This window comes from Lepeophtheirus salmonis, chromosome Z, assembly GCF_016086655.4.
Source record: "Lepeophtheirus salmonis chromosome Z, UVic_Lsal_1.4, whole genome shotgun sequence".
NCBI classification, from domain to species: domain Eukaryota; kingdom Metazoa; phylum Arthropoda; class Copepoda; order Siphonostomatoida; family Caligidae; genus Lepeophtheirus; species Lepeophtheirus salmonis.
The window spans coordinates 8,937,704-8,962,882 of NC_092584.1; the positions used below are offsets into that span (position 1 = coordinate 8,937,704).

Genomic DNA, 25,179 nt, shown 5'->3' on the forward strand with positions numbered 1-25,179 from the left:
TGGTTGTAAATAAGTTTAAATTAAAAAAAAATAATTACTCTCTGTTGAGGCTCTTCTTTTCTTAGATATTTAAAGTCATCCTCATCGTCCATCGGCCTCTCATCTAATTTCAAATGCTAAAAATAATAGAATACTTTCGACACTAACAAAAATTGTTTTCTATTATATTACTGGTTCATCCCACATAAGATCAAATGGTCATGAACTCTCTCCAGTTCCAAACTGAATTTTATAGGGTTGCCATACGAATTTAAATATGGATAAACCAGTTTGTATGTCCGGGCTGATATCTTTTTATATGTATCTGGAAACAGATATATATGACCAGAACTTGACTCAGAAAATATGGACTTCCTTTCAATTCTCTTCAAGACAAATATGCAAAAAAGAAATGTTTAGTGAAAAGTGACTTAAGGGTTAGTGGATGAACTGCTGAGTCCAACTCCTACCCTTACGGAATTTGGAACGACTCATGTTACATTTCAAATATATGGGGGCATTAAAAATCTGTTTATTTCTAAATTCTTACTTCCAAGTACATTTCCTGTACGAACTTAACGAATTTGTAGTATCTTTCTATGTATTTTTCCCTTTCATTTCTAATTTTTTGAACAAAGTCTAGTCTAGCTATTTTATGGATTTATAACCCTCATTAGGTCTCCAGTAAAGAGCTCAAATAATTCATATTACCCATATAAATAATCATATCTGAGTATTTTTGGAATTGGCATTATTGAGCCGATTATGATTACCGAGTCTGATACCTAAAAAAAAACCAAATTTGTTCAGATGCCGATGCTAGCAAAGTATTCGGATACAAAAAATCCCTTTATATTTTGTGGTGGATTATTTTGTCTTACATGATCCGCTATAGATATTTCATGATTGATTCTTTTTAATAAATGAACAAAGTAATCAGTTATGCAATATTTATGCTCCGTTTCGGACAGGAATACAATTTCTTTTTGATCTCTCGTAGGCGTTATATATTTAATCTAGGGATGGGACTGTACAATAAACCCCGGTTCGGGTCGAATTGCTGTACACCCTTCACAGTACGGAGTTGGGAACAGTATAATATACTTTTTTCCCCTTAAAAATAGAATTAATGTAGTTTTCCATGTTTTTGTCGATATTTTATTCTTGAATAATTTTTTTTTCTAAACAACTAAATTATTCCTAAATTTACTATAAATTTCAACTTGGATGTATTTTATCATTTGTAAGTAATTATCTATTATTAAATTTCTTTTGAATAATGATTTATTTCTTTTGACTCAGATTCATTGCTATCATAAAATGTTTCTGTCATTAAATTGTAATAATCAGGCATCGAATATTAGAGTATTGTCCAAGTAAATTTTTCAGTTGTTGATTGATGTATCTATTTAATAAAGATTAAACAAATACAGAAATTTTTTCTTATATAAAAGGATGCTTATGGATTAAAATCTTACCTAACTATTTAAATCTATTAATTCCTTGGTCAAACATTGGTAAACTTTATTAATGTATTATTCATCAAGAAAAAAGTGATACACAACAACAAACCTGAGGTATATTCAACTCCACTATAAATTTGCTCTCCATAGCTATTTGTTAGTCGATGATGATTAAATGAAATCTCTTTAGAAATTCAAATTATTTCGAAGTAACTAAGAACAAAGAACAAACTAATCCTTTAAAAGAAGTTACCTAAATATTTAAAGCGCAATATATATTTATGACGCAAAATACATGTTCGATTTGCCAAAAAATAATAACCAACGCAATTGCATCAAGTTTATTTATAGATACATGTTATGTATAATATCTATACAGTGTAGGGCAACAAGACGTATTTTCAATAATCGGCAAAAAAATAATGTTAACAAAACATATAGACAAGTTTTTGCAAAACATGTTCCACCTAATATAGCAACCTTTATTATCCATCACAGCATTTATACGTTGCCTGAAGGCCATGCAGGAATTGATGTCAAACTCCTCTGACTAGTTGTCCCATGCAAAATCTTTCGAGCACTTCAGTGTGTCCACATTTGGGTCTGAGGTTCTGTTGGGTTCCCTCTCAAAAGTGTCCCAGATAAAAAGTCAAGTGCGTTCATATCTGGTGAGGAAATGACCATATCTCTTTAGATCTGCGAATCGAGCTATGTTATCTGCGCAGAACTTTTCTCATTTGGAAGATGTGTGATAGGGTTCACCGTCCTGAGTTCACACGGGGTTACCCTTCAGGTTGTTAATCTTCAGCAATGGCAAGATGGTGTACCTCAGCACTTTATAGTAGGTCTTCTGTCCGATTTTCTGTCCAGCCTTGAAAAATAATTTGGGCATATTTTTTCCATCAGATGCCACAAGGCAAAGGTCCATTGTTCAGGCCGGATATTTGGCGTGGTAAACCCCTTGCACCCCTTTCTTTTGTTTCTGCAAACCTGTAGTCGTTTTGGCAGTTGTGGAATTGATCAACTGTGAAAATCTTCTTGTCCGAAATTTTTTTAACAATTGACCCAATTCCCTTGATCTATGTGAGGAGTTTTTGCACATCTTGAGCCGTCTGACTTTCATGGCCTCTGTCAGAAGGTGGCGTGGGGTCCTTGTGAAAGAAAATAATTCCAAGTTTGCTTTATAGGTCTTCTGATGTTCCTAGGAACCACAGAAAAGTCGTTGGCATGTTGAGTCATCGACTTAGTGGCATCCTCCTTTTTAGTCTTCTCCAAACATGACAAGAACTTTGTATCCCTCTTTAAATTTTTCCCTCCACTTCCGAACGTTCTGGTGAAGTCGTCTCCATTTTTTTTTCATCTTGAATATCTTAAAATCAAGGCTCCTGAAACACTTAGCAATGTCTTTAATCTTTATCCCATCAACTCCAGCATCTAGGAGATCTGATATGCGTTCCTTTTTGCATGTTGCTCGCTCATGATGATAAAATGACGAAATTATTAGTAGAGTATGTTTATGTAAAAATGACGGAGGAAACAAAATATCAAACATAGTCACTAAACCTCTTCATACTAATGCGAAAATATATATATTTTTAATAGTCCAAGTTTTTCTGCCCTACCCTGTATAAACCCAAACAAGAATGTTAATAAAAAAAGAATATTTACGATATTTTAAAATTATATATAAAAGTATTTAAAACACTCGTTAGAAATCTTTAATTAGATTTTTCGTTTCTCATTGGAGTTTAAAGAATTTTTGGTTTGAATAATAAATTTACTTATTCGTTTTGAAATTTTGTGTAAACTTTAAATAATGATCTATATATGTATATCACTTTTGATGCTTTCATCTAGATAAAATAAAATATAAAGGTAAAAAAACCCTACTATTTTTAGGGTTTTGCATGCTAAAGGAATAACACTTTTTTTTTTTTTAAACATTTTATTTTTTATTTCCAAAAAAGTATTTGTTTTGAGCTGCAATATTGATTTGATTAGGCTTTTTTCGAAGCAGAAATGGATTTAGGTTAAGTGTCAAATTTATATATAATTCCGTGATAACGAATTATATTGTAATAAGCACGAATAGTGTTGTGTACGTCCGTATTTAGGACGTAAACCGGTGTCCAAGTCCAGTCCCATCTTCTATAGTCCAGTCCTGCTTGTTGGTCCTCGAAGTAGGTAAAATTGATCCCTTGTGACATTTTTTTTAATTTTTAAATTATTGTGTTATATTACAGACTAAATTATATAACTTAGTAAAAATATAAAATGTTGGTATGATATTGCATTATAAGGAACCCATTAACATTTTTAAAATATGTCAAAAGTTTTTATTAATAGGGCCGTTCCCAATGACCAACAGCCCTTAGGAGTGGTTCTAAGGACCGAAAGTCTTAAGGAGTGGTCCTAAGACTAGAATGGACTAAAAAAAAAGATTAAGACCCACCTAATCTTATAAATTACTAACTTCGAAATCCACACTCAACTTCTACCGCCAAAAGGAAAAAAAAATTGGAAAACAAAAACATATTGTATCTATCCTATTGATTTTTTCTTATTGCCAATAATGAATCATTATTAAGAGAATAGTTATTTATTGTTATTATATGAATTGAATATATAATTTTATCAAAATAAGTATCAATGATGGAGTATAAAATCCCCTTAATTGATATAAACTAATATAAAAAATAAAAATCCTTTGTAATACCATTTTTAAGACAACATCTGTTCTAAATCATAAAAGAGGCCACCTATGAAAAGTAATGTAATCAGCTGAAAAGAAAGTATTTCTTTATTTAAAAAGCTAGTCGTGACAAATAGAAATAAATAGATATCAATTTAACTTTAAAGTTTTTTTATATTAATATATATTCTTCGAGCAATTTTTGCATTAAAAAAACAATATAGATTATTTTATAATCATTCCCTTCAGAATAAACTTCTGGAAGGAAACTATAAATGGCTCAGGTTATTACAATGTTATTAACCATTATCTTAAAAGGAGGTGATCAACCCCCCAAGGGGTTCAAATCTCCTTCTTCCTAACAGATATGCATTCCATAACAACTAAGACATAATTGTAATAAATATTTTGACCTTGGGAGAGGTTATCCGTACCATATTGTGAATATAATAACCCTTAATAGTTACACCAAACAACAGCCTCTGATAATAAAGAGTTAGTAACCCCCAACGGAGGTCCATTTCTCATCTGGGGTTTATTATACTAAAGAAGGTAAATATGACACTTACTTAAACATCAAGGAATGTGAAGAAGAAATATTTACTTTCCGTTATGTTTGTAAATCTTTTTCAAAGATGTTTATCGATCCCTGCGTCAAGGATATATACTGTAGAATCAATATATATAATCTTTTTTTGTTTTTCCTCCAAAAGGTTTGTGCCAAACATTCCAATTATCCTCTTATTTTCGGTACACGTATTTTCTCGACTTATTATGTAGTAGGGTTCACCACACATTTATAATTTTACGCCTGATCGGATTCACTCCTTCTATCCAAATATAAAATATATACCGAGTGTTCAAAAAAATGCAGTACACTTTTTAAATTGATGTAGTTTGTAACTGATTAAAGTAAACGGATTCTTTTATGAGATTGCTTGGTGCTTAAGCTAAATGCATACTCTGAAATGCTTATTTATATTGATTTTCTTATTACTAAGAAAATCAAATAGCCTCGTCAAAAAGTCGTTTCACAGTTTTTGGTTGGAGACAAGACAATAGATGTATCTTGTATGCTTGGGGTCTGCTGCACCACCCTCTATAGGCCCATGGACATATACAAAGACACTGGAGAGTGCATAATGATTAAACTTAACAATACAAAACGTTTGTTAGCATTGATTGTCTTATTACTAAGGAAATCAAGTATGACATAGCTTCGTCAAAATATCGTTTGGTGGACTAAAGTTAAGCCTATGGATGTTTCCTTCTGGTTTGGAGTCTACTGTGCCACCGTCTACGGGGGCATGGACATACTTAACGACACATGATGCTGAAACTTAATACAACAAAATGTATTTTTTTTTACATAGATTGTCTTATTGGTGAGAAAATCGACAGCTTTGTCAAAAAGTCGGTTCGCCAATGGTTGCTCCTGCAGCTTGGCTCTGATGCATTAGGAGGGCCAGCACTTTGATTCAGCAACTGGGTAGGGGAGTTGACGTAGATGGAGGGCCCTTCACGCATACGACACCGTCCACAGCTCCGAAAAGAACAAGTTGTGTCCCAACAAATTACGGTTAAAGTACTTTTGGCTCCTGTCAAGTCCAAACTTCAGCCCCTAGACGATTTTGCGCTGACACATGTAGTAAAAAAGGCTTTATCTATCCAACCCCAAATTTGGAATCTCTAAAAATAGTTGTTGCCCTCTACTGGAGTAAAGGGTCTGCCGCCTGAATGAAGTTTTTCTCCAAGTCATTCTGTCAGCATGTGGTACCCTGCATCTTGATAATGGTACAGTCTTTCAAAATTAATAGATGAGACACATTTTTACATTTCTTTCTTTCTAAATACAGTTGCTGTAGAACGTCTTATTACTGCGATAAATCTGGATAAAGTTCTATTGAAAAAAAATGTACTGATTATATTCTGACACCCGGTATTATTATCATGGAACAGTGTTAAAAACAAACGCTCATTCCGACTCAATATGTGCAATTAGTGTGAAATCGTTCCCCACATACAATGTCTTTCATCTATGTATTTACATAACTCTTCCTTCCTTCCTTCCTCATTAATCGACTAATCCTTTGATTCTGAGTCAGTGGAGACAAATGGGGGTTATTTTATGTACCCTCTAGTGGGGGTAAAGAAAAAACAGCGTTATAATCCATCATTAGGAAGTGATTCTAATATGCATAGACTACTATTGCACCTGCAATTACGGGATGATTCGTCATCCTGTGGCTTTTTTTTTCTGTGTGTGTATTTCAGGGGGGTATCTTTTGACATATCAAAGGTGATTATTTCTTCAATATTTTTTTTTTTTTTTGTGCGTAGAGACACAAAAAAATCTGTTAATCAAAATGTCGGCTTTCCATATACCCCATATAAATATACATATTCATAAATATTACAGATTTCATAAATATCTATCAAAAGACGAAAAAAACTACAGTCATATCATACCGATTATAAAAAATAAAACAGTTCTAGCACGAAACCTTAGCAGTGTTTCATGCTAAGTACACCAGCTCAAGTTTCGTAGTTACTAACTACGGCATTTCGGTTGTTAAAGTTGTATAATAAACTCTTTTAAGTAGACAAGATACCTCAAGCTCAAAGTAGGAGATTTAGGGTAAGAACGGAATATTATCTATTAAAAAACAAAAATCAAACCGATAGAAAATAGACTGATAGGGGGGGAAACAGATTAAGAAATCAGTCCTAGGACCGATCCCACACTACTTATAAATGCAAAGCATTTTTGATGTCGGCCATCTTAGAAGAGGTCGAAACAAATAAGTTTGATCATTTTTGCTTTTCATATGGATAAAGCAAAATCGTGAGTTACAGCCACTTACTGTGAATGTCAGAATAGGAACCGAAAAGTTTAAGGACTTGAACATTGACTATCGACTCCTTTCTCTCTAACATTTTGCTCTAAGATATCAGATTCTAATATGTATTCAAAATATGTTATTTGCGTAGTTTAAACAAAATACTTAGGTTGCTACTTATATTTATGCCCTCAAAGAAACTATGTATTGTAAGCTTCATCTCTTGTATCCGGTTGATAGCTTGCTTTTTACGTGTATCAACATTTAAATAATGTTTTGTTATTTAAACATGATTTGAGTATTTCATAGTGATTTAAAATATTTTCTCCAGTAAAAAAATGGAAATGACTTGTGAACACTTTTGTATTTTTTACGATTGTGCATCGATGAATTAATTTATTATATGGTGAGTCTTTTAACAAGTAACAAGTCTTAAATTATCATATCGCGTAGATGCTTGGTGATGGGAGGCTTTTCTGGAAGGACCTCTAGCAATAAGGAGCACAATCCCATTAGTTGCATGATGAACTTCTTAGTGAACCAAGAGATCGTCGTTAGTGATCAGATCAATGACTCGGAGTGGTCCACAGGGGCCTTACAACAGATCCAGATGTACAATTTCTACGTATGAGTTTGCATCATGAACTTCTTGTGAATCAAGAGATCGTCATCAGTGATCAGATCAATGACTCGGAGTGGTCCCCAGGACCTCTACAACAGATCCGGTTGTACAATTTCTACGTATTAAAGTTGAAGTTGGGCTTCTTGAGGCTATTAAGAAGCACTAGTCCAATAAGTCTATGGTCCTATTCTTGTGATATCTTCTTGATTTTGTGCCTGAGCTAGTAAAACAAGACGGGCATGCGACTTATCAGGAGAATGAAGTATCTTCGGAGATGAGAAGGATCAGTATCTAAAGGATTTTGCATGAAAAAAATTTGGTTGTAAAGAAGATTTGTTAACATTTGATCTCATGTAATCTGAAAAATATTCAAAATTAATTTATAATATTTCAAATCACGTGTAAATAACAAAGCGTTATTATAAAGTTGATGAATTTTTAACTTTTGTAAGTAGCAAGCTACCAAGTGGATGCAACAGATGGACCTTAAAGCGTATAGTTTCTTCAAGGCCGAAAAAAAGTAGCAATCTACATATTGACTAATATTCTGTGGTCTATTACAATCTGAACATGTTGAATTTTAAAATTCAACAAGATATAATTTATTAATTAACAATTGACTTCTAACCAAATTTATTCAATAATATGTGTGCCTGAGCTCTCCTAATCATTAATGTAGTCGGCCTTAGCGGAAAGGATGGCTTCCAGGAGGTGTCTGGTTAATATCGAGGTGTCGGAGGCCTAAAAACCGCAGTCGATTTAGCTATCTGTCATGGTGTCACAATGCTGGCTGATACGGCTTTGAGGGCTCAGTGTTTGGATGAGAGACACTGTAAGTCGTCTTCGTGACGTGCATCCAAAAGATGTAGTCAAGGGGATTGGCATCAGGTCCTTAGGGTTGTCAAAAGTCTAACAAAAAAGAGTTCAAAAGAGTCTTGCAGCGGAGGGGATGAGTTTCTTTCATTGTTCACGTCAAAACTTGACTCTCTTCTCTCTCAAGGGTCCTTCCACTCTCTCAAGGGTCCTTCCACTCTCTTAAGGCTCTTTCCATCCACTTTTTTGTATATCTCTCTGGGCAGTCTGGTGTGAAAATCTGAGATCTCTTACATAGCCCAATATGGATTTGAGGGGATTTGGCTGGGTAGCATTCTTAAACTCCTCTGGATCCAGTTTGGCCTTTTGACAAAGCCCTTCTTCCTCTCCATTGTTTCGTAACTACTGATGGTGTACACTGGGATCTCTGAGACATCCAACTACTTGAAATTCGCGAATGGAAATTCGTCAATCTCATTCTAGCGTAATTTTATCGACTTGTACCTAAGCCAGAGAGCTCAGAGTTATTTTGTTCTGTAAAGACTATTTAGTTTCAATCAATCTATCTTAATTAATTATTGAATTCGTAAGTGTTCAGATTTTAAAGTACTCGGTATATTGGAAAGGTATTATTCAAAATGATACTACTTCTTTAGTGTTTTATCAACCCAAAGTAAAAATTATTGAATAAATTTAGCCATTGCATAGGCTTTATTTTTTTCATACCTTTTTGTTTTGTTTGTTTGCTATCAAATAGTGTTTAATACAGTTTTTTTTTTTTAGTTATTTGATGAAGTTTCATCATAATTGATCGCAAATTAGTCAATTTTATTAAAACAAAATACTAATTATGAGCTATCAAAAAAGGATCAACTTATAATAATTTATTAACGTTATATTCTCTATTGAAAGATATAATTTTTATGAATTCTCGTTACCAATTATCTTTAGTCAATTTATGCAATTACTTCGAAGCAGAAAGATGAGATTTCGTGAAGAGGAAATTGCCGAAAACATAAGGAAATTGAATAATTACCTACATTACGTACAAATCGTGCCAATTTTCAACGATAATTATATAGTTTTTTGTAATCCCTCAACCTTTTTTTCGAAAGAAATTTATTAAATAGAAAATATAATGCCCTTATAAAATCAATTAGTCCACTAATTTAGGATCGATTAGATGAATCCAAACTATTTTTGATGGGATCAAAAACATATTTTTATTTTCTGAAAGTGAATATTTAAATGTTGTCTAACATATTTGTTCTCGTAAATCAAATGAAAAGTTTGGTATGAGTATGAAAAAGTTGCAAATTACTTACAGTGATTGAATTAGATTAAGTTGGTTACTCCTTTAATGGAATCAATCACTTTCTAAGTTACTACAAAAGTAAAGTTGTTGATGACTATGATCGATGAAAATAATATTAGGAAAGTTCATAAGCCAATGAGTGAAAAAAAGATGACCCCCATCTTTGGGGATAATGCTAAACGATTCCTCAGGTCAAATCCCGAAATCCAATAAGCATTCCAGCCCTAAATAACTGGCTAATGTTGTGTTGGTCGTTATTTAGAACTGAGGACCGTATTGTTCGGTACTTAAAGAACGAAAATTTATCCCTTTTGACGTCATTAAGGAATTGTTTCCTTAGTTACTATTGTGTAATGTAATAGAATAAATTTTATAATTAAATAAATATAATAGGTTTGTCTTATAATGAGAAAATATTTTTTTTTGCAAGATATGTGTAATGTTCTTTAATATATATCTTATTTGGCATATTAAACTATCTAGATCTTTATCAAAAAGGTACATGAAACGAAAGTTAAAGATCAGTCGAAAGGCTAACAGTCCTTCGGACCAGTCCCAAGCCCTAACTGGACGACAGTTAAAGATCAGTCCCAAGGGCTGCCAGTCCTTTGGACCAGTCCCAAGCCTGGACTGCACTGTTTTTTTAAGGATCGACCCAACGCTACGTTTGAATATCTCCAAAGCCGTTAATTTGGAAATAAACTTGGATCTCCCCAAAAAGAATATAAGAGTCCCTAGGGTCACCGATGGTAAAACATGTTGCTTATCATTGCTAAGTAATTTCATTCCAGGTAAATTCATTCTCTGTCTTTTCTTTCTTAGTAATTTGATTCTTAATAAATTTGTTCGCTGTAAGATTCAAACTTGTACATTTCCTTCCCACTTTAAATATGGATTTTTAGTGACATAATACAGTTCCAATCCATAGATGAAAGGAAAGCAGATGAGAGTAAGAGATCTTGGAGAAGTGAGTGAGGGGCCCAAGGCAACTTGCTTATTATTTATGTAGATCTGATCTGTGGGAAGAGGGAAAAGAAGAGAAAAAAGGATGATGAAATTGATGGAAGGAGTAGATTGAGTCATAGACTATAGCAAAGGAAGAATGATGACGGAGTTAACTTCTACTTTCCAAGTTATGAACAATATCCCCTGAACGAAATTTCATTAATACTCATTAATGATGTCCAGATAATGCATAAAAATGGAGCTAAATGTACAAATAAAAATGTAGAAAAAGTCAAAACATGCAAATAAATCTGGTAAAATAGAATGTATTCTGCTAAAAACAAATAAATAATTAATTTTTATTAATCAAGTAGGTCCTTGTTCCATTGAATTATCATCTAGTCCTTCAGATGGTCTTCCGTCAGCCTATTCCTCTTGTAAGAACCCCATGTAATAACAAAATAAAACAGTAATGACCGTCATCAACAAAGTTGAACCGTGACCAGAATATGGAACCTGGGTTGCTGTGGCCACAACGCAGGGTAGTACTCTACGATCATTGCTATTTTTCTCTATATATATGTACTTATGGGAGAATATATACATATTCAAACAGCATCCCCATACCCTTGTAGTCTCAGAAGCACTCTCGCAACAAACTTATACACCCTCCTATTCTACATTATTGAATTATAGTTATACTTAATCTATAAATCCCTTCGATTTTCCTTTTTTAATTAATTTATAACTAACTATTGACAAAGTCAGGGGTATTTTGAGAGGACGTTTAAGTGATTAGGAGTCTGCAACTCCTGTTTGATAAAAATTGTACAAAAAAATAAAAATACCTTACATCCTGAGAAAGAGAGAAAATAAAATCTGGGAACTCATTCGTTTGATACAAACGTTTTATATATAGTCCCTATCTTTTTTCTTTTCCTTTTCTCTATTGATTTGGACATTTAAATTGACCTGTCTTAGGGCGTTGGGATTATTTTATGAAAGGAAAAAAAATTAATCTATTTGAAACTATGGCTTCAGAGCATAAAAAACAATAATTAAGAAATCCATCTTTCTTCTACATTGATTAAAGAACAAATTAAATTCATATTGGAGTGGATAAATTAATTATGATTACATAAAATGTTATAGCGTATAAAATAGAGTCATTGATACGGACATGAATTTATGAGTTGAGTCTCCTGGGTAGTCTTTCAAGTAGGATTGGTAGGAAGTTATATTTATTTCCAGGCTTTCCAGATGGTTTTCTTTGACATAAATAGTTGATTAAAAGAAGCATCAATTACAGACCAAAAAAATGTACTTTTGGACATAAGTGTCATCACCAAAAAGCTGCCGTGACCAGGATTCGAACCTGGGTTACTGCGGCCACAACGCAGGGTACTAACCACTATACGATCACGGCCGTATTTTCGTATACAGTGACGTGTGTGAGAGTATATACTTATTCAAATAACATCCCAGCATCCTTTTACTCTCATAATCACTCTCGCAACAAACTTCTACACCCTCGTGTGCATGACTCTACATTATCGAAGTATTTTCATACTTGATCACAAATATCAATTCCTCCTTTTTGATATTCGTCCTTACAATTAAATCATCACTTTGGGGAAAAACAGTGGGTATATTCAAAGGATCGTTTAAGTTACTGAGAATCAGCAAATCTTCTTTGATAATAACTTACTTCCTGAGGCACATCAAGGAATAGAAGATCAAACCATAGACGATCAAAATCGGTTGTTAGATCAATTTTATTAGTGAATATTTTAGATTTGAGGTAATGTTGGTTTATGTAAAAGCATATATTGAAAATAATATAATAGTATCCATCACTGGTAGAATCATTTCGTGGATTGATTCACCCCTCCCTAGGAACTATTGCCAGTCTTGTCGTAAAAAGATATTTAAGGCTAATTATACCAACATCAAACGCACTTATTTTTATTGATTATTATTATTAATTTTTTTTTACGGGAAGTATGAAATATACTTATTAGTTGTATTTTGCCAACGGGACACTTGTTGAGAGAATATGCTATAGCCAGACCCTTTTGACCATATGTGGACTAAACAAAGGATAGATAGAAAGAAAATTTGACACTAATTTTTGGTCATTGTTAATTTTGTATCCATCGCTAAAAAAATCCAATTTATATATATTGTGTTCATGATTAGTTTATTCGTCTTGGTGTAACTTGTCTAATTAAGACCCCAAAAAATTTAATGTATTCCAGTATTTTTATTTTGATTAAATAATTTTATTTAATAGAAATATATTTATGAGTAATATGACTGTCGACATTTGAACTATTTATATTGTATATAAAATGTACCACACAGATTACTTGTCAATTTGTAAATTTTTAAGTAAAAATTCCAAATATATTATCTTTTAAAATATATCACCTAATTACTACACTATATTTATCACCTGTACAAAAAAATCTTTATTTTTTTGTTGCTTTAATTGGTCAGGTGGAGTTGTAGTTACTAAGTATAAATAAACATTATAATATTACATTTACTACATCTGACCCTAGGTATTGTCTATTAAGCCCATTTAAATAATGTGTATGACTTTCTATAGAAGATACTTAGTATCGAATCTACGCAAATTGAGCTCAAAAGAATAATTTCTCGAGAAAGTGTTGTTCAATGAGCTACGTGCCTCAATATTTTGTTTGTTTGATAAATACATTTTGTTTTTAAAAACTAACAAGGATTCTAATTTCAGAAAATCAGACAAGTTTGAGTAAATAAGGTGGGCGTTACAGCAGGGACGTCAGCAGGGGAGGGTTGTAGCCTCTCATCCCAAATCATGGAATTTTCAAAAAGTGATGCACTTGAAAATAAAATAAATTATTCTAAGAAAACATGTGGCAAAAATATGCTTCGAAGCAAAGGTTTTATTATTTTTTTTTTTCTTGTTCTTATATTTAAATACCGAAGCAGTTACGAAAAATATATATATAAATAAACATTTTAGTTTAAAATGAAAGCTTTGTGATAAAATTACATCGCAAAGTTACTCAAATTTATTGAAATACGTATGTAAAACTGATAAATTAATACTATCGGAAGTACAAAAATACTGCATTCACAATAAAACAATGATAATTAATGAAAATACGAAAAACTTACATTTTAGATTGTTTTAAAATCCTTTTTTAAGCCTATAAAAGGTGTCTGGAAGTTAACCAAAGGTACTTAATTTCTTCTCCAGCCAATGTCCTAAAATTATTCCCCAGAGACTGGAATTTAGAGGAAAGAAAATCATAACATACCACTGCAGCAATAATAATCCTTGCAGGGGATAATTAACTTATTTATTCCAGCAGAGATTTGAAATTGAGCTGTAAAAAAATTAAATTTAAAAAAAAGTCTACCCCCAAAAAAAAAAAAAAAAAAAAATTATATATTTATATAATTCTGCGGACACTCCGGTTGAGCTTTAATTTTATTAATGCCCCATTATGCTCAACTTCCAAGACTACCAGTCTTTTTTACTCTTCTACGTATTTATTTTGTATCTATGTTTGTACTTTGAACCGACTTATGAGTAGTGCTGTAAATCTTGTGTGTTTTTAGCTGGCTCACTTTTTTGGATCTGCGTAATATGAACAAATGAATTTTCATTTTTTCAGTTGTTGTCATTATTATTTAAACCCCTGAGTAGTGAAAATCTTTTCGTACTACAGTCTAATTTTGTTCAAAGTCCTTTTCGAACTCCGAGTTGAATTGAGGATAATTCTTGCTTATGCCATTGTTTATTTATTTCCTTCTCCCTTTCCTTCCTCCTCACAGCTGATTATCCTGATCTAATGAAACGACATGACAGCTAAGCTGCTCCCCCCAAAAAAAAAAATCAATTGTCAGGGTTACCATGTGGATTTTGGTTTCTTTTTTTAACATCCTCAAAATACACAGGATTTCCATCACTACTTATCAGGGCGCTGGAGTAAGGAAACATTATTTCTTCTACCCACTGTCACCTATATTATTACTTTGAAAATACTAAACTAACTAAATAGTTTATTCATTTCCCAAATTTAAACATTTAATTTAACGAATTTTGAGGTTTAAATATAATTTCCATACAGAGATGAAGTGTAAAATAAAGTTCTTTTGAAGAGTGTCACAGCATAAAATGTTTAATTAAATAGGAATAAAAAAGGCCTACATCCATAACTGAAATTATATTTATGTTGAAGTACATAATTCTAACCTTGAAGTCTTTTCAACTCCTTTTCTTATCTTACCTAAGCTTATATATATACGGATATAATTACATTAATCCTACTTAACATTCTACAAAAATAATATAAAAAAACCCACTTTTTTCGTGAATAATTTATGAATCTCTCTCTTTCTTTTATATTTGAGTCATTAATTTTGGGGGGGGGAAAGATAGATCATTCTGCTAACCCAGGATCTGAGGCTCGGTTAATGAGACTTGTAGTAATTTAGTGTAGCGAATACATAAATTAACTCTCAGATGATAAAAAAATAATTGAGGAAAGTCAAAGGTCGTCAAGTTAAATACTTTTGTAGAATAATTTAGTTATACATGCCTTTGCCAAATATACCTACATACAGTGGGCCTATGTGTGTAAGTAGGGTAGACCAAGAAAAGTTACAACACACAACGGTTGCAACATGCCATTTTCACGAGAATCGAAGAAACCCTTCATCAACAATTTTTGATATTGTTCTTATAGTTTGTTAGGATGGAATTGTACTCATTAGTACAAAGAATGCTCAAGTGTATACGCGACTGAGCATATAATTATTTTATTTGATATCTTACAAACAAACACATGAAAGTTATTTCTCAACATAATTCCTCATGACTTCCATGATCTTGCCCATTTTTTCCAAACAGGACTCTATGACACCTGCAAAGCAGTTTTTAACTCCTGTTTGGTCCCAATATGTGTTCTTGAAGTATATTTTTTTTGTGAAAAAACATATAAAAGTCCAATGGAGTCAAGTCTGGATAATAAACAGTATGACGGAATATTTTGATGTTGTACTGAGTCATGAAATTTGATTCCTTTTGGTTGGCTTTGTTGATTTTCCTCAATCATTTTCAATGACCCCGACGGTCATTGAAAAGGAACTCTTTGTGAAGTTTAAAAACTCTGGATCGACTGGGACTAAGTCCTCCATTGCTTGACAGACCTAAGGGTTTGATGAGTCTACGCTGTTAGACAATAAAAGTCAAAATATTATTGATTCATCAACTTTGACAGGCTGTTGCCCCTATGTTATTGTTGATATAGAAAAACCACAAAAAAAAATTTGGACCTATAATTGAAAACAAAATCCAAAGGTATTGACTTTCTAAAAATGTACAAACAATGAAACTATGGACGTAGTCGTCCCTAAACTTAATCAAAAGCACTATATATATACATTATAGTATTAAAATTACTCCATTTGATGTCGGAATCTTCTTTAAAGTTCCATATTCATCCTGTATATTTCCTTCTCTAGGAACGGTCGAGACCCTAACCTACACACATTTAGTTCCAGAGAATAAAGTGAGCAAATTTTTTTGTAATCATCTACCCTGTTCTACCCTACTATATATCGAGAATAAACGTTTTTCTTACGACCTCATACCATAGAAGGATTGAAATGTTCCAGATGTGAATGTTAATGAAATTTCTAAAAGAATAAAGAATTGTACAACCAAATAATAATAAAAAATAAAAATCATACCCACTTCTGTTTTTATAATGATTTAGTAGGTCTGAATAAAATCACCCCTATAAATCACGGATATTTAATATTAAAAGCAGATCCAGATATATTTGAAACATAAGGCAATATTTGTACGCTATACATTTAAATCAGAATTCAATTCTATGTATAAACAGAAACTGGCATTTTTTAAAAATACTATAAAGCCTACTAAGGCAGTGGGGCATATATAGGCATTCATGATATAACCCTATAACTAGATTTGTAAAAAAAATATGACAACATATTGTGAGAGTTTTTGTATTTAGCAAAGCTGATATCAAACGTTCTTCTCCATTCTTTTTGGAATTGATAATCTGAAGAATGATTTTTTTATCATCTGTTGTAATTTTTATTTAATTCTTGAGTAGTGAACTTATTTTTCTACTTATGGGTTAAATTAAAAGCATTCATGTGTGCTCATAATAGACTGACCTTGAGGATTAATTGCGGAGTTATAATTGTAAGTCTGTATTGTACTAAGGGTAGAATTAAGATCAACATCGGAGTAATTCTTACGCATTATTTCCTTCTCCCCTTCCTCCCTTGTTACAGCTGATCCAGCTAAGCTGATTTTCTTCAAAACATTCTTCAAATTGTTATATAAGGATAAAATGTCTTGTTTTTATTTTTTGTATTTTGCAACACCTCAATCATTCAATTTCTTTATATATATATTTAAATAAAAACATGTTTATATAACTTCTTTGATAAGGCAATACATTTAAAGTAAAGATGTATTGGGTACGGTTATGAATATCCATTTTAATAAAAGCCCTTTATGCTTATCAAGTTTGAAAATTTGCGGGTGGGGCTACAAATACCCATAGAGGAAAAATAATTCAAGAATCATGTGTGAGTTTTAGTGTAGGCTGTTGAGTTGACAATAGAGAAGACTTTGCATTGAGTATGCAAATTTTTAAATCAAAAGTTTAAAATTTGCTTTATTTCTAAATAAGAGTGAAGCAGCCATAGATTGACGTCATAGTTGATTGTAACTATGGTCATCCTCATCACAAATCATAGCGATCATCTTGGGACGACTTGATTACTATACAAATCTGTCAAATGAAATATATCATCAGGTTGGCCGGAAGTAAACTTAAATGACTTGAATGATAATTAACGAAATATAGCAACCCTTTTTTTTTGTAAGCTGAATTATACAAATAGGTTACTGTTGTTTTTCTTTCTTTTTGTCAAGTTTTACTCAGATTGCTTGAAGGATTAATTCACAGGAACACAATCGATACTCCTTTCCACTGTTTCTCAAGTTCAAATTGACTAATTTTTCGAGTTGGTTCTTCTTCATCTCCCTATATCCACCATTGGTACTATTATTGGCGGAGGAAGTCCAACAGAACCCACCACAACTGTATTGACTGCTTCAAGTCAGAAATGGGAGACCCATTGCATGGGAAAGATTACCTCAGCTTACTCCTCATTTCGGTAACGTCTCGGGGACTGAGACGACAACACAGTTCATATTTAATCAATTCCCATTTTACTATGTCAATAATTATCTCTTGATTACAGTTTTTAAGGCAAAAAATGGTCAAACTGCTTAAATTAAAGATTCCAAAACTCGGGTCTTAAATACGGTGCGTATGGCATTATATGGTTTCAGGCCTACTTTTAGGTGTTTGTTGGCATTATTGATAGATATTTAGCAATGAATATAAAATAATAAATAAAGAACCATACCAAAATAGAATGAATATTTTGGTATGTATAAAATTTACATAATATTTGAAATTCACGTCTATTAAGATTTTATTAATTTTATTATCATTACTAGCTTCCTTTAAAAGGAAGAATACAATTTGCATGAGATTATCTCAATTCTTATCAACTTTGCAATAAATACTCTTTCACAATGAACAAATATTTACAAACAGTTTTTTAATTTAAAACAACAAAATCATGCAACAACATAGCGGATAGCAAGGATTTGAATGGATCTTATATATCAAAAATTACAAAAAAATTGACTGAACATCATTGGATGATTAAATTTTTTTATGACACACTTTCGATTACTGAAACATTTTTGTATATACGTATCTCTTAAATAATTATTAATATGTCGACACTCTATAATTTGACATCTCGTACCAAGAATATAAAACTCATTTATAATTCAATATTCCGAGAAATCATGTCTAATAGGTCCACACTCCTTTTTCGAACTTTTAACTAATAGAATAGTGTGCATCCAATAGCTTAAGCCAAAAACACGTTGTCTATTTTACCACTTAAACTGAATTAACTTAATGGAGTCGTCAAGAAGCATAATTAGTAAGGATGTCCGAATTATGGAAATAATATTTATTCAGATTTTAGGCTTGTATTTACAGTTCTTTTCCTTTTTCGACCTTTATTTGCATTTTTCCTGCCATTTTTAAGTAAAAATATATTCAGTTGTGAAAGTAATGGGAGGATTGAGTGCAAGTATTGGAAGAGGAGAAAGAGAAGAAGAAGAGAATAGGATGAATCTATTGGTTCCACCTCAGTATCACATTAAGGAGCTCGGTGGCATCAAGATTTGGACTTATGTGCTTGAAATAAAGTATTTGCTTCGCAAACTTTGCAACTTTAGCGCTAAAGTCAAAAGGAGTGTGTGCCCTAGACCAGCATGGGCAGTGCGCCAGGCATAAACAGAATGTAGATTTCAACAACAAGGGAGACAAACTTACACAAAAGGTGTTCAACATCCTCCCCTCCAACGATAATAGTGATGGCGTCTTCAATACTGACCTAGTGAAAGCCTTGGTCTCTGCTAATATCCCCCTTGCACAGATCAAAAAAGGGGGCTCAAAGACTTCTTGGAGAATTACTTTAATAAGACGATGCTTAGCCGCACTAGCTGATAATTCAATTGAACATGGACCTTCTTAATGGAGATATTTTAATAATTATTTATTTGTTTTTTTATCAGAATAAATCTTATTTTATCAGATTTATTTGCATTTTTAAGTTTCGTCTTCCCATATATAGCTCCATCTTTATGCATTAATGGAGATCACAAATAATTATCAACTGACTTGGTAGAGTGGCATTCATACCAGATTTTATATTGTAGAGTTATATATTTCGGGATAACTATTTAAAAGTTGTAAGTTTGTTAAAAAAAATTGAAATTTTTTATATGCAATTTCTATACTCATAATATAGGAAGTTACTTCAACTCTTTTTAGCAGCTTACCATAACTTATATTTAAAAGAAATTATTACCTGCTTAAGAATGTAACTTTATAAAATCAGTTTCAAAATTCAATGTTTTTGGATTTCTTACTTTATCCTACGCTAACTTTTGAGTAATCAAAAGGAATTATAATGTTTTTTTGTAATCTAAGGAGCAAAATTGTTTATTAAAAAAGGAATGCATATATTTATCAAGACAAAAACAATCTAGAACAAGAATATAGATAAATAGAAACTCCCTAATTATTAGTTTACTTCAAAATTAGAATCACTCATTATTTAATTGACTTTTAATGTTCATAGAAGGCCTTTATAATATATATATTCAATTTTATAAGATGGGTTCAGATACCTTGAAATATCAATCATAGTTTTTGATTATTCTTTTTTTATATTTATAGTGAGTGTTTGTTTTTGTTATAAAAGAACAAAAAAGTTTATCAAATAAGTAATTTGGATCAAATCATCATCAAAAATCTGCCGTGGCGAGAATTTGAACATGAGTTACTACGGCCTCAACGCTAGGTATTAACCACCATACGCACACAGCTATATTTGAATGCATATATCGATTGTATGAAAACATATATACGCTGTTTAAGTCTTATAAGCACACAAGTAACTTTTCTTTGATATGTATTGAACAAAAAAAACAACCTTATATCCAAAAAAAGAGAGAGAATGATCCTGTACGAACGTTTTTGATCTTAAAATTCGTCTATAAAATAGTCAGAATTAAATATTATATCTTAAAAATGAAGATTTAAGAAATATTTTCTACCATAATGTTTGCCTTCCATTGTTATTGGTACTTTTAAGCATATCTAAAGACGTACACATTAGAGTTTCAAGGAAAAGAAAATCAGGTTTACCTTTTCATTGAATAAAAATACCCTCCTTCGAATATTTTCCATGTATTTTTTTCTCCTTTACCCTCGGATTAGACATTTAAATTGACCTGTCAATAATCGTTCGTAAAAAATATCTAATTGAGGATATATTAAATATTGAAGGCATTCCACGTCAAGTGAGCACACTTTTCGTGGACATTAACAATATAATCATCACGGATTTAGATAATTTTTTTTCAGGGTGTTTAGTTCAACCTAAGAAACATAATCAGAGCATGAGGGACCATTTGGGACATAACTACTCTAAAATAACTGTTTTCAAAATATTTGTCTCAAAATACATACAAATGCTTTCTCCAATGTTTTTTTGAAAGGATAACATAGAAGCGTCATTGCAAAAATATTATAAATTGCACCCCAGCCAAGCTGCAAATATAATTATGGTTTTTTATTTGTGTAAGAACTTAAAACTAATAACATTTAATAAGCTTAGAACAGTATCGAGTAGGATCTTAATGGAATTTCCTTTATTTAGGCCAATAATTGGGCAAGGTAACAATAGTTTTAATAATAAATTCTATATACTTTTTAAATTAATTTAAATAATTTGTAATGTATCAAAGATGAATTTGTGAGCATTGTGGACATTTATGAAATCTACATTGCTGTTATCTCCTAATACAACTGCCTTGATATCATCAAAATTCATTTGAGCCTTACCCAACTAATTATTAACTTGAATTATAATAATGTTCTATAACTTTTTAAATGACAAACAATGTAAAATCTTATTATACCTGGTAGGCTACAATGTGAAGTTTCATAAAGTTAAAGTCTTGCATTTATTCATGATGTATTCCCTAACAAACAAGGGGAAAAGTTGGTATAATGAATGATAAAAATACATATATGACATGATGATCATTATTTATAAGCTAAATGTGTTAGGAAGGAAAGATAAGATAAGAAACTACATTTGTTTCAAGATAAATAAAGTATGAACTATTATGGCAAATATGGCCTTTTCCAATTATAGATCTAAATAAAAATCGTTTATTTGGCATTCTACACTTAATTTTTAACATAAATATAAGTAATGAGTAAGTAAAAAAATTAAACTTGCTCCAATTTAACATTAAATATATATTGAAAATAAAATTATCTACTATGACTCAAAAACAATATCAAAAAGCTGCTGTGACCAAGATTCGAACCTGGATTACTGTGGCCACAACGCAGGGTAGTAAATTGTGTTGGGTTTTCGTTGGGGTCTGAGGCTGTTATATTTTTTGTTGGACCGAATTAGTGCTGTCCAACTAATAAGCTCGATCCAGACCGATCTAATACAAAGATTCGGTTCAGAGCGGTCCAATGAAAAATCTCGGTCTAAATCGGTCCATAGCGAAAATTTGATCTAATTTGGCACAAAAAAAAATGATCTAGACCGATATCACCTATAAACTGTTTATAGCCTGACATCGTACGTTTTTTTCAAGTACAATGGCGTTATACGAAGTTTAAACAGAGATAACTTGTATTAATTTTGATCCTGCCGTCTCTTATATGTATACAGTATTTGTTCTGGAACTTATCGTGTACATTTGAGATTTGATTATAAGAAATAAATGAATGTCGATATAAAAAAAAGGTCTCTCATAATATATGAGACCGAAAAAATGGGTCCACGGTCTAAGACTGCAGTCTCTACCGAATTTTTTTGTCCAATTGGGTCTAGAAGAAATCATTTAAGACCGAACCGGGAAAAAATCTGTGCTGGAACATGTCTCAATACTAGTACTAAATACTATACGATAACAGCTATGTCTCATAGAGTATCAATGGTATGTGGGAAAAATTATTTATTCAAGCAAAAATACCAGGCCCTTGGAGTGACAAGAGACACCATTACAAATTTTTACATCCTTCATACTTGAAATATTATTGTCTTACATGATTATAAATCTCAATTTCTTCATATTGATCCCCCCTCTTTTCATACTTATTACTTGAATATGGGTAAAATCAGTGAAGAATATTTAAAGACCACTGAAATGATCTGGAGCGTGAAATACTTCTTTGATAAATCTTGGACTTAAAAATACAAATTTCTTAAAATCCTGAGAAAGAGAAAGAAGGATGTTGTACATCAAAGAAAATAAAATCCTAATAACTCTTTAATTTGACCAAGTGTCCTTTTAAAAATTTTCATATCCTGCTTTTATCTTGTTTTCCTTTGTTTTGACATTTTGATTGACCTGTCAATAAACGTGGTCAATGTTCCAAAAAATAAAAAAAACATATTATGGAACTTAACAAAGTGATTCAAGAGATTAAAATAAAAGAAATGAATAATCGAATTTCCCTTTTTTCTTAGAATGATACAACAATAAATTGAAATCATAAATAGAGTCAAGTTTTACTCTACATAAAATGTTGCAGTGATAATAAAATACATTAAAAACTTGCCGTGACCAGGATTCGAACCTGGGTTACTGCGGCCACAACGCAGGGTACTTACCACTATACGATCACGGCTTTGTTATTATTTTATAATTATTTGTTTAGAACAAAAGTATATAAATATAGTAATACCACGCCTTTGAAGTCTCGTAAGCGCACCTGTAACAGACTTTATATCCTCCTATGCATGACTCTCCTTTCTTGGTGCATTGGCATAATTGTTCAACAATATCAACTACTCCTCCTTGATTTCTCCCCTCGTACTTATATAAAGTCATCCCCACCTTTCTTTGGCCCTAGGGAACCCTTTCTTATCCAAAACTTCCATGTAAGCACCTGTATTGAGCTGCTCCTTTCTTCCACAAAAATGGGAGGGCAGAATTCCCCTCTTCTACCCTTCTGGATTTTGGTTTTGAAGGCATGTCTCAGTAGAAGCTGAGACGTTGTCAGAATGTTCGGTTGAATGTCGCTGCTGTTCTGCTTATTCCTACTGACATCAACTGTCAATTTTTTTTCATTAGAAAAGAGCCCAACTTTGCCTTATTTTTTGTTGGACTTGAGAAAAATTTAGAATCTTCTTTCCTCTTTCCAACTGTCTCAGCTTGCTCTGTTCAGAGATAAGACGGGATGTTGTCCTCCTCCGTGATTTGTCACCAATGTAATTCCGGATTTAAAATAATAAAATATTTATGACTTGATAATATCAATATTATATTGAACAAAAAGTCAAGTGAATTCCTTTATATCCTGATAAAGACAGAAAATGATTCGGAAGATCAAGAAAAAGGAAAATGGGTGTTACTTTTTATTTGATTCAAGATCCTCCTTTCATTTTTTTTCATGTCTTTTCTTCAAATTTTGGATATTTAAATTGACCTATTAATAAGACAGGGCTTTTTTAATAAAGGAAAATATATGAACTAAGTGAAATCAGTGAGTCATAAAATTGAAAACCAGAAATAAGGAATTAAAGTCCCTTTTTTATTCTACATTGATTTTAGAAGAAATCAAATTTATAACTTAATGAAGAAAAGGATTTATTCATAAAATTCTGTTATCTATAGAATTGAGTCTGTAATTCATCATCTATAGAGAATTATAAAAGTTGTGGTAGAAGGAATATTGTTGAGGATTCCTTTTCAGCATCCTGAGTGGTTTGTCATACAGGAAAGGAAGAAAAATATATATTTGTTTCCAGGCTTTTAATATGTTTTGTATGAAAGAAAAAAGTGAAGTAAATAACATTTCAATTTAATACAATAAGATATATTTCGGCTACCAAAACTTCATCAAAAAGGCTGCCGTGACCAGGATTCGAACCTGGGTTACTGCGGCCACAACGCAGGGTACTAACCACTATACGATCACGGCAATGCTCTAACTTATACCAACATGACGTGAAGGTAACTATTTATTCAAATAAAACTACAACACACTTGAAGTCTCATAAGCACACCCGCAACAAATATTTACAGCACCTTTACACATCTCCTCGCATGATTTACTTTTTTTTGTATCTTTTTAAAGATCATATTAATGTAGCACAATCATACGTAGAAAAAAATATACTCATCTATATTATATACAATTCTCAATATATTAGACCCTTGTACTCTAAATATTTTTTTTTAACATTAGTTTTTTCTAAATAAACAAATTCATTTTATTTGTATATCTCTAGTTACATACATCTTTTCTAAGGAGTTCAATGTCCTTAGAGTAGTACAATATTTTATCAATTATATCTCGTTGTATACATTAAATGTAGGCCTATGCATAGTAGTCTGTTTTATTTATGCTTTAATGACTTCTTTTTTACAACAAAGTATCTACAAATTAGTGTTGGATTTTGGTCTGAAAGTCCTAAACCGGTCTAAAATTATAATACTTTCAACTAATTCCGTCCAACTTCCATCTGAATCGGTCTTACAGTAAAAACATTTCTGTTTGTTTAGAAAATAATTCGCATATAAGTTTTATGAATGTGTGTTTTTTTTTGGAACAGATATAAATATTAGGGCGCCCTTTTTATAAAATAGGAAATTTGGATCCACAGCCTAAATTAGCAAATATCTGGGAAAAAATACACCATTTTCATTGGGTATGAGACCATTGCATTTTTAACTAATTCAATCCAGTTTGGGCCGGGACCAAATATTTCATTTTTTAAATATAAATTTAGCTTTTTGTATACGTTTTATATTAGAAAACATCACTTCAGATTGA

At 31.8% G+C, this 25,179-nt stretch overlaps 3 non-coding genes across 3 annotated transcripts; all 3 read right to left on the minus strand.

Moving 5' to 3' along the window:
• Positions 1-12,023: 12,023 nt before the first annotated feature.
• TRNAH-GUG (transfer RNA histidin (anticodon GUG)) lies at positions 12,024-12,095 on the minus strand. The gene has a single exon. It is a non-coding gene; the product is annotated as a tRNA-His (tRNA).
• Positions 12,096-22,956: 10,861 nt separating this feature from the next.
• TRNAH-GUG (transfer RNA histidin (anticodon GUG)) lies at positions 22,957-23,028 on the minus strand. The gene has a single exon. It is a non-coding gene; the product is annotated as a tRNA-His (tRNA).
• Positions 23,029-24,252: 1,224 nt separating this feature from the next.
• TRNAH-GUG (transfer RNA histidin (anticodon GUG)) lies at positions 24,253-24,324 on the minus strand. Its single transcript has one exon. It is a non-coding gene; the product is annotated as a tRNA-His (tRNA).
• Positions 24,325-25,179: the final 855 nt, after the last annotated feature.